We start from the raw sequence: 9,990 nt of genomic DNA on the forward strand, positions 1-9,990 counted from the left end.
TTGCAGCTCACTCTGGTGCGGGCGGAGGAGGGGGAGGAGGACGAGGACGAGGACGAGGAAGACGGGACGGGACGTGTGACCACGCGGGAGAAAACAAGGAGATCTCTGAGTCAACTGACGCCTGTGAATAAGCGGACTTCGCGGGGCCGGGCTAGGCCGACATACGGGATACTTACCTTGGATGACCTCCAGCAGACTCACGGGTACTCGCTTCAGTGGACTACACCCGACGTCCGTCTCTCCCCTCTCCCCCCGGGCCGCCTGATGAAGGGTTGCAGCATGGGAGCAGCATCGAAACACGCCTGAAACAGAAAGAGAAATGTAAGGACCAGCGGCATAGTGCTTGCTGCAAGCGTTGCAGCGGCACAGGCGAAATTACCCGCATAGGGCAGGGTTCTGCAGTAACTGAGAGATAGTTGAACTAGGATAAGGTAGATCACTGTAAAAACATTGCAGTTGCCTGTAAAAGATCGATAAGGTAGGACGCGTATAAGGTAGTTCACTACCCAAGTGCCGATAACCAGCAGATACGGTATAGGCTTAACAGGGGCTGGTTAACCAGCGGCGTATTGCTTTCGCATATATAACAAAATGGTCGAAAAAGCCAAGCACACGTGGCGACTTATACTTTTATTAATTTTGATATGATAGAACGATCATTTGGAAGCCAAAATGTGAACATGACGCTTTTTTGAGACGACCAATCATTGGAGACCAGAAATAACCTATAAAAGGAACTAAATAAAAAGATATTTTTAGGATGTAAAAAACCGGAGAAGAATATAAAAAATAGAAAATTAGCATTATTTAACGGACTAAAGACCTCTTAGTACTTTTGCAATAATAGCCTTATTACATTAGAAAAAACGCTTTTAAAGTTCAAATCAAGAGTAAAAAACAGGTTCAAGTATAATTAAGACCTGTAATTAACATAAGAAACGAAAACCTAAAAACTAGGTAGGTATAAATGTACCCTTCGTATTTGTTCTTAAAAGCAATAACTGTAAAGTTATAGACGATTGAAAGTTCAAGAAAGAATTAGGAAAAATGTTTTAAAAGTGACAAAAACGAAAAATAAAGGACTGATCGGAAAAATAGTGTCATTTCTTTAATAAAAGTACTCTTGACATTTTTTGATCAAACAAATGGCTTGGAAGATATTTCAAAATGTAACAAAATGAGATTTGCTCGAACGAGCTCAGATCGAGGTAGTAGTATAATACCTCGCCGCCGTTGTCTCAAGAAAGTGGGCATGTGGGCAACAAATGCAGAATTTATATAGTAGATGTAGTATGGTTAATAACATAGAACCAACGCAACGTTAGGTAAAAGACCGTAAATAATTGTATAACGGGTGTCCAAGATGTGAAGGGAAGTGAAACAAAACTCTTAAGTGATAAAGACCAGATTTAGGGATATTTTTCAAAATAGATAATTTAGAACAATTAACATAAAAAATGAAATCTAGCAATTTTAAATTGAATTAACATCTTTTGAAGTTTTTCGGATAGGCTCCCTATAATAATATAAGGGGTCCCAAAAGTCTAGAGCAGGAGTAAATAACTGGTTTTAATATAACAAACGGGTATATTTTATCTGCAAATCAAAAACAAAGTAACGAAGGGATAATAAATATACTGATGCAGTTGTCCCATAAGAGCAATAGTTTAAGAGTCATGGGCTAATCAAAGTCCACACAGTTTGTAGAAAAAGTTAAAAATTTTTCGCTAAAAACGATCAATGAAGGATCTAGAGTAAAAACAAGGATAATTCTTGACGAAAAGCACTCTTGAAAATTTTCGATCAGACAAACGGTTCTTTAAATATAACAAATTGTACTAAAATGCGGACAACTCGAACGATATGCGATCAAGATAGCACTTAATAGCCTCGGTAGCCTGCGCTCATAGTAGAAGGGCATACGAGGAATAAATAGAGGAATAATTTATTAAAAACGGCTAAGTAGCAAAGACAGATAGTATTATAATAACGATCGCCAAAATAATTTCAGGGAAGGCTTCCAGAGAATAATACAAGGTAGACTAAAGTATAGTTTAGACAAAAAAAAAAAAAAATTAAAATTAAATAATAATAATATACTTAAGATAACTAAGGGATATAGTAACATAATATTCATAATAGAAAAGACAATAGAGTAGCAAAAATATTTAAATAGCTTACTAATAGAAAGAAGAATAGGTTACAAGTTAGGACAGATGAGAAGCTAACACAAAAAAACCTAAATGCAGAGAAAGACAATTAAAACCGGGCAAATTAGTGAGCTAGAATCAATTAAAGACTGGAAACACGCTGTGTGATTTTTTAAAAGGAATATCCGATAAACATTCGACAAGATCAAAAAATTTTTTATATTAAAAGAACGCGGCTCGATCGAGCTGAAATAGCGACTATAGGTGAAAATCTCGACGTTAGGCTTCACAAGAAAACGGGCGATTAGAAATAGAACTATATTGTAATAACCGAACAGTTCAAACTCTGCCGTTAAGCATACCGGTTAATTTGATTTTCATAAAAGAAATAAGACATGGTATACTTTGGCAAGAATATTGCTAGCAAGGGTAGAAGAAGAAAAACTAGGGCATGAAAACGGTCTCGTACACGAACAACCAGTACAGTCGAAAAACCAAAATCTTTGAAAACAACATAGGAGGCACTCAAGGCCGTTTCAAAATAGAACAACAAGTATATATAGAAAAAACACGCGGAGTGTCAAGCGGGAGGGGATAGCTACAGGTCACGCGAGCCCCAACGGATAAAATCCAAATCAGAGCAAAGTGAACCGCCACGGTAATCGGAGCTTAACAGCAGATTTTTGAGTCTATAGCCGCGAAAGAAACAAAGAAGTTAAACTCGAAGTGAGTTTCAAGCATTAATTAAAAGAAGAATTACAAATAAGATAATTAATTCGCGCGATTTCGAGGAAAATAAGAGCAAATCTCCCCCGGGGGACTAGTTCCGAATCTCCGGGTTCAAATCACGTGAATTCGGTTATTAAACTGAACAAAGTGGATCGAGACACAGTGTAAAGTAAATTAAAATTAATTAATTAATTAATTAAGGTACTTACTTGTTATCGGGAATTCGTACGGTACGGTTTTTTCCTCGTGGAAAACCCACTCGGTCGCACGAATCGATGAAATACCACGGTCCGGAACATCTAGAAAAAAAAAGAGAGAAAATAATAAATTAGTTACTAATTAATAAAACAAGACGGGCTTGTGCGTGCGGAGATTATTGTGCGTGCGGAGATTACTCGACACGAAAACCCCTTCCTTCCAGTAAATCAAGGAACGGAGAGTGCCGGTGAAAAACCTGTAAAAAGAAAAAATTATTAGTATAATTAAAATTAATGGTCGGAGTGAGGGACACATTGAGAACAGAAGTGCATTAACTGAAAGTGAGAAAAAAGGACTTAAAGTGAGGAATTTAGGGAAAAAATTTCGAAATAGAGAAGTACCACCAGATAAACCGATACACACGGACCAGGAAGAGGGACCACACCGCGAGGGGTCGGTCGTATCTCATAAAAATAAGGTAGGAGAAAGGGTTTAGTGCCTAAAAATAGGAAAGAGTAGAGAAAAGTAGGAAAAGAGATCATTTGACCTTGAACACAAGAGAGAACTAGCGGTTTTTATATAACTAACCCACATCTATTAGTGCAGCTACGGATAGGGATAGACATAAGAAGCAATCGCCCTATAGGAAGTTTTCTCGTAAAACCTATCCCTGTAGGTGTTAGGGTCGTTATCTCGAGAACGGGGGGCCGGAGGCGAAAATCGTGTACCTCCGAAACTTCTTCGGAGACCAGTCGCCAACCCCGAGATACCCCCCCCCCCCCCAAGAGGATAGCCTACCCAGAAAATTTTTTCAGTCGAAAATTTATGGGACACCCGGTATATAAGAAAAACTTAGACTTTATCCGATCTAGGCGTGCGACGGCTCGTTGTAAAGCTCTAGCCGAGCCCTAACCGACTACCGGGTCAGCTTTTTGAAAATCTCAAAATTCGAGGTAATTTTTCCCACAGCTCGGAAAGGAGGGGGCAAAATCGAAAAAGTTTTTCAGGGGGGAGAATACTTCTCCAATCCGACCCCGAAAGACTCGCCACCCTCCGAAATAGGCGTATACCGAATTTCGGCCCGATAGGTCAATTTTCGTACGGAACCATAATCGCGAAAACACCTAAGAAAACGCCGGGTACGATAAAACCGTGTGGGGGCTCTTTGGAAAGCCAGAGAGCAGGGCTGGCATTTCGCCAAAGCAGATTTTGTATATCGTGTAAAATAAAAGAAGTAACATACAGTTAAGAATAAAAAATTAGAGTAAGAGAAGGTATCGACACCTTGACACGTTTAGACCACGCGCAGGCGTTTTAATGATAGGTTAAATTAGGCTAAGAGCGAAAAAACCAAAAAAAATCAATTAAAAATAAGGTAGCGTTTAAGACTAGAAAATAAGAACATTTATAGAAATATATATATACATAGAGGCTAGAAAATTATTTACAGTAGCGAATAAAATAAGATAAGATACGTTAAAAGTTAAATAAGAAGTTAGTTTATTTTAGTGTTTTTGAATCTGAATTTGAATTTATTGCATTTCGTATACTATACTATACTATATTATACTAAGCACTATTATACTGTATTAGATTTACAAACAATTTTGAATAAGCGAAATAGTTTTAACTACGACAGACATTCTAATTTTTAGGTGATTCTGTAATTTTAGAAAATGAAATAGAGACAAATACCCGTTTAAAAAAAAAAAAAAAAAAAAAAAAAAAGGATAGGATAGAGGATAGAATAGGATAGAGGATAGGATAGACGGTAGGATAGGATAGATGATAGGATAGGATAGAGGATAGGATAGGACAGAGGATAGGATAGGGGATTTGATAGGATCGAGGATAGGATAGGATAGACGATAGGATAGGATAGGGGATTTGATAGGATAGAGGATAGGATAGGATAGGATAGAGGATAGGATAGACGATAGGATAGGATAGAGGATAGGATAGGACAGAGGATAGGATAAGATAGAGGATAGGATAGGGGTTTGATAGGAAAGGATAGAGGATAGGATAGGATAGAGGATAGGATAGGATAGAGGATAGGATAGGATAGAGGATAGGATAGGATACAGGATAGGATAGGATAGAGGATAGGATAGGATAGAGGATAGGATAGGATAGAGGATAGGATGGGATAGAGGATAGAATAGGATAAAGGATAGGATAGGATAGAGGATTGGATAGGATAGAGGATTGGATAGGATAGAGGATAGGATAGGGGATTTGATAGGATAGAGGATAGGATAGGATAGAGGATAGGATAGGATAGAGAATAGGATAGGGTAGAGGATAGGATAGGATAGTGGATAGGATACACGATTCGATAGGATAGAGGATAGGATAGGACAGAGTATTTGATAGGATAGAGGATAGGATAGGATACAGGATAGGATAGGATTGAGGATAGGATTGGATACAGGATAGGATAGAATAGAGGATAGGATACGGGATTGGATAGGATAGGATAGAGGATAGGATAGGATAGAGGATACGATAGCATAGAGGATAGGATAGGATAGAGGATAGGATAGGATAGGATAAAGGATAGGATAGGATAGAGGATAGGATAGGATAGAGGATAGCGTAGGATAGAGGATAGGATAGGATAGAGGATACGATAGGATAGAGGATAGGATAGAGGATAGAATAGGATAGAGGATAGGATAGGATAGAGGATAGGATAGGATAGAGGATAGGATAGGATAGAAGATAGGATAGCATAGAGAATAGGATAGAGGATAGGATAGGATAGAGGATAGGATAGGATAGAGGATAGGATAGGATAGTGGATAGGATTCACAATACGACAGGATAGAGGATAGGATAGGACAGTGGATTTGATAGGATAGAGGATAGGATAGGATACAGGAAAGGATAGGATTGAGGATAGGATTGGATACAGGATAGGATAGAATAGAGGATAGGATACGGGATTGTATAGGATAGGATAGAGGATAGGATAGGATAGAGGACAGGATAGGATAGAGGATTGGATATGATACAGGAAAGGATAGGATTGAGGATAGATGATAGGATAGGATAGAGGATTGGATAGGATACAGGATAGGATAGAGGATTGGATAGGATACAGGATAGGATAGGATAGAGGATAGGATAGGATAGAGGATAGGATAGGATAGAGGATAGGATAGGATAGAGCATATTATAGGATAGAGGATAGGATAGGATAGAGGATAGGATAGGATAGGGGATTGGATAGGATGGGATAGAGGATAGGATAGGATAGAGGATTGGATAGGATAGAGGATAGAATAGGATAGAGGATAGGATAGGATAGAGGATAGGATAGGATAGGATAGAGGATATGATAGGATAGGGGAATTGATAGGATAGAGGATAGGATAGGATAGAAGATAGGATAGGATACAGGATAGGATAGGATAAAGGATAGGATAGGATAGAGGATAGGATAGGATAGAGGATAGGATAGGATAGAGCATATTATAGGATAGAGGATAGCGTAGGATAGAGGATAGGATAGGATAGAGGATAGGATAGGATAGAAGATAGGATAGGATACAGGATAGGATAGGATAAAGGATAGGATAGGAAGAGGATAGGATAGGATAGAAGATAGGATAGGATACAGGATAGGATAGGATAAAGGATAGGATAGGATAGAGGATAGGATAGGATAGAGGATAGCGTAGGATAGAGGATAGGATAGGATAGAGGATACGATAGGATAGAGGATAGGATAGAGGATAGAATAGGATAGAGGATAGGATAGGATAGAGGATAGGATAGGATAGAGGATAGGATAGGATAGAGGATAGGATAGGATAGAGGATAGGATAGGATAGAGGATAGGATAGGATAGAGGATAGGATATAATGGTGGATTGGATAGAGGATAGGATAGGATAGAGGATATTATAGGATAGAGGATATGATAGGATAGAGGATCTTATAGGATAGAGGATATGATAGGATAGAGGATAGGATAGGATAGAGGATAGGATAGGACAGAGGATAGGATAGGGGATTTGATAGGATAGAGGATAGGATACGATAGAAGGTAGGATAGGATAGAGGACAGGATAGGATAGAGGATTGGATAGGGGATTTGATAGGATTGAGGATAGGATAGGATAGAAGATAGGATAGGATAGGGGATTTGATAGGATAGAGGATAGGATAGGATAGAAGATAGGATAGGATAGAGGATAGGATAGGATAGAGGATTGGATGGACGATAGGATAGGATAGAGGATAGGATAGGATAGAGGATAGGATAGGATAGAGGATAGGATAGGATAGAGGACAGGATAGGATAGGATAGAGGATAGGATAGGGGATTTGATAGGATAGAGGATAGGATAGGATAGAAGATAGGATAGGATAGGATAGAGGATAGGATAGCATAGAGGATAGGATAGGATAGAGGATAGGATAGGATAGAGGATACGATAGGATAGAGGATAGGATAGAGGATAGAATAGGATAGAGGATAGGATAGGATAGAGGATAGGATAGGATAGAGGATAGGATAGGATAGAAGATAGGATAGCATAGAGAATAGGATAGAGGATAGGATAGGATAGAGGATAGGATAGGATAGAGGATAGGATAGGATAGTGGATAGGATTCACAATACGACAGGATAGAGGATAGGATAGGACAGTGGATTTGATAGGATAGAGGATAGGATAGGATACAGGAAAGGATAGGATTGAGGATAGGATTGGATACAGGATAGGATAGAATAGAGGATAGGATACGGGATTGTATAGGATAGGATAGAGGATAGGATAGGATAGAGGACAGGATAGGATAGAGGATTGGATATGATACAGGAAAGGATAGGATTGAGGATAGATGATAGGATAGGATAGAGGATTGGATAGGATACAGGATAGGATAGAGGATTGGATAGGATACAGGATAGGATAGGATAGAGGATAGGATAGGATAGAGGATAGGATAGGATAGAGGATAGGATAGGATAGAGCATATTATAGGATAGAGGATAGGATAGGATAGAGGATAGGATAGGATAGGGGATAGGATGGGATAGAGGATAGAATAGGATAAAGGATAGGATAGGATAGAGGATTGGATAGGATAGAGGATTGGATAGGATAGAGGATAGGATAGGGGATTTGATAGGATAGAGGATAGGATAGGATAGAGGATAGGATAGGATAGAGAATAGGATAGGGTAGAGGATAGGATAGGATAGTGGATAGGATACACGATTCGATAGGATAGAGGATAGGATAGGACAGAGTATTTGATAGGATAGAGGATAGGATAGGATACAGGATAGGATAGGATTGAGGATAGGATTGGATACAGGATAGGATAGAATAGAGGATAGGATACGGGATTGGATAGGATAGGATAGAGGATAGGATAGGATAGAGGATACGATAGCATAGAGGATAGGATAGGATAGAGGATAGGATAGGATAGGATAAAGGATAGGATAGGATAGAGGATAGGATAGGATAGAGGATAGCGTAGGATAGAGGATAGGATAGGATAGAGGATACGATAGGATAGAGGATAGGATAGAGGATAGAATAGGATAGAGGATAGGATAGGATAGAGGATAGGATAGGATAGAGGATAGGATAGGATAGAAGATAGGATAGCATAGAGAATAGGATAGAGGATAGGATAGGATAGAGGATAGGATAGGATAGAGGATAGGATAGGATAGTGGATAGGATTCACAATACGACAGGATAGAGGATAGGATAGGACAGTGGATTTGATAGGATAGAGGATAGGATAGGATACAGGAAAGGATAGGATTGAGGATAGGATTGGATACAGGATAGGATAGAATAGAGGATAGGATACGGGATTGTATAGGATAGGATAGAGGATAGGATAGGATAGAGGACAGGATAGGATAGAGGATTGGATATGATACAGGAAAGGATAGGATTGAGGATAGATGATAGGATAGGATAGAGGATTGGATAGGATACAGGATAGGATAGAGGATTGGATAGGATACAGGATAGGATAGGATAGAGGATAGGATAGGATAGAGGATAGGATAGGATAGAGGATAGGATAGGATAGAGCATATTATAGGATAGAGGATAGGATAGGATAGAGGATAGGATAGGATAGGGGATTGGATAGGATGGGATAGAGGATAGGATAGGATAGAGGATTGGATAGGATAGAGGATAGAATAGGATAGAGGATAGGATAGGATAGAGGATAGGATAGGATAGGATAGAGGATATGATAGGATAGGGGAATTGATAGGATAGAGGATAGGATAGGATAGAAGATAGGATAGGATACAGGATAGGATAGGATAAAGGATAGGATAGGATAGAGGATAGGATAGGATAGAGGATAGGATAGGATAGAGCATATTATAGGATAGAGGATAGCGTAGGATAGAGGATAGGATAGGATAGAGGATAGGATAGGATAGAAGATAGGATAGGATACAGGATAGGATAGGATAAAGGATAGGATAGGAAGAGGATAGGATAGGATAGAAGATAGGATAGGATACAGGATAGGATAGGATAAAGGATAGGATAGGATAGAGGATAGGATAGGATAGAGGATAGCGTAGGATAGAGGATAGGATAGGATAGAGGATACGATAGGATAGAGGATAGGATAGAGGATAGAATAGGATAGAGGATAGGATAGGATAGAGGATAGGATAGGATAGAGGATAGGATAGGATAGAGGATAGGATAGGATAGAGGATAGGATAGGATAGAGGATAGGATAGGATAGAGGATAGGATATAATGGTGGATTGGATAGAGGATAGGATAGGATAGAGGATATTATAGGATAGAGGATATGATAGGATAGAGGATCTTATAGGATAGAGGATATGATAGGATAGAGGATAGGATAGGATAGAGGATAGGATAGGACAGAGGATAGGAT

This window comes from Halictus rubicundus, unplaced genomic scaffold (genome assembly GCF_050948215.1).
Source record: "Halictus rubicundus isolate RS-2024b unplaced genomic scaffold, iyHalRubi1_principal scaffold0044, whole genome shotgun sequence".
Lineage (NCBI taxonomy): Eukaryota > Metazoa > Arthropoda > Insecta > Hymenoptera > Halictidae > Halictus > Halictus rubicundus.